The 1,273-nt window shown below is 33.7% G+C and overlaps 1 pseudogene; it reads left to right on the top strand.

Moving 5' to 3' along the window:
* Window positions 1-746: 746 nt before the first annotated feature.
* Window positions 747-862, top strand: LOC118601994 (annotated as a pseudogene).
* The last annotated feature ends 411 nt before the right edge of the window (window positions 863-1,273 follow it).

The raw sequence follows: 1,273 nt of genomic DNA, 5'->3' as shown, positions 1-1,273 counted from the left end.
CACAGGGATGATTTAACATGTGAATCAATTAATATGATATACCACATAAAAAAATAAAAATTATATGATCATATCAATAGATGCAAAAAATGCCTTTGACAAGATACAGCATGTATTTATGATTAGAACACTTAATAAAGTGAGTGTAGAAGGAAAGTATCTCAACATAATAAAGACTGTATATCTATATGTGACAAAGTCTTGGCTAACATCCTGCTTGATAATGAAAAATTGATTTTTTTTTTCTGAGATCAAGAACATGACATTGCTGTTCATTGTCACCACTGTTAATCAACATATTGTTGGAAGTCCTAGCTAGAGCAATTAGGCAAGAGAAAGAAACAAAAATCATCGAAATTGGGAAAGAAGTCAAATTGTTATTTTTTACAGATGACATGATTCTCTCTATATAAAACCTTAAAGACTCCACCAAAAATTATTAGAGGTAATAAACTAGTACAGTAAGGTTCAGGACACAAAATCATTGTACAAAAATCTATAGTGTCACTGTACAATAATAATTAATTTTCCAAAAAAAGAAATGAAAAAAATCCTTTTGCAATTGCAAAAGAATAAAATACCTAGGAATAAACCCAATGAAGCATGTGAAGAACCTATACACTGAAGAGTGTAAGACATCATTTTAAAAAATTGAAGAAGGACATGGTTCCATAGTGACAGATTAGCACGTCTGCCCTACATGCAGAAGTTCCTGGGTTCATGCCCCAGTGGAGCCACGGTCCATGGTCTACGGCCATGCCACCCTGAACAAGCCTGATGTCTGATCTCAGAGGCTAAGCAGGGTCAGGTCTGGTTAGTACTTGGTTGGGAGACCACCTAGGAAGACCAGGTGCTGTAGGCATAAATAATAATAATAAATAATAATAAAAAATTGAAGAAGACAATAAGAAATGGAAAGTGTTCATGGATCAGAAAAATCAGCATAGTTAAAATGACCTTATTTCCCAAAGCATTATTCAGATTTAATGCAATCCTCATCAAAATCCCATTGGCATTTTATAAAGAAATAGAACAAAAAATCATCAGATTTGTATGGAAGCACAAAAGAGCCTGAATTGCCAAAGCCATCCTAAGGAAAAAAAAAAAACAAACAAACAAGGATGGAGGCATCACTCTGCACACCTTCAAATTATACTACAAAGTGACAGTAATCAAAACAATATGGTATTGACAGCAAAATAGACACATGGACTGGTGGAACAGAATAGAGTACAGAATTAAACTCCTACAGTAGTTTGGTCAAATGATTTTC

Source organism: Rousettus aegyptiacus, unplaced genomic scaffold, assembly GCF_014176215.1.
Source record: "Rousettus aegyptiacus isolate mRouAeg1 unplaced genomic scaffold, mRouAeg1.p scaffold_m13_p_4, whole genome shotgun sequence".
Lineage (NCBI taxonomy): Eukaryota > Metazoa > Chordata > Mammalia > Chiroptera > Pteropodidae > Rousettus > Rousettus aegyptiacus.
Note: the sequence above shows the minus strand (reverse complement) of the source record. Positions and strands in the feature narration are given on the sequence as shown.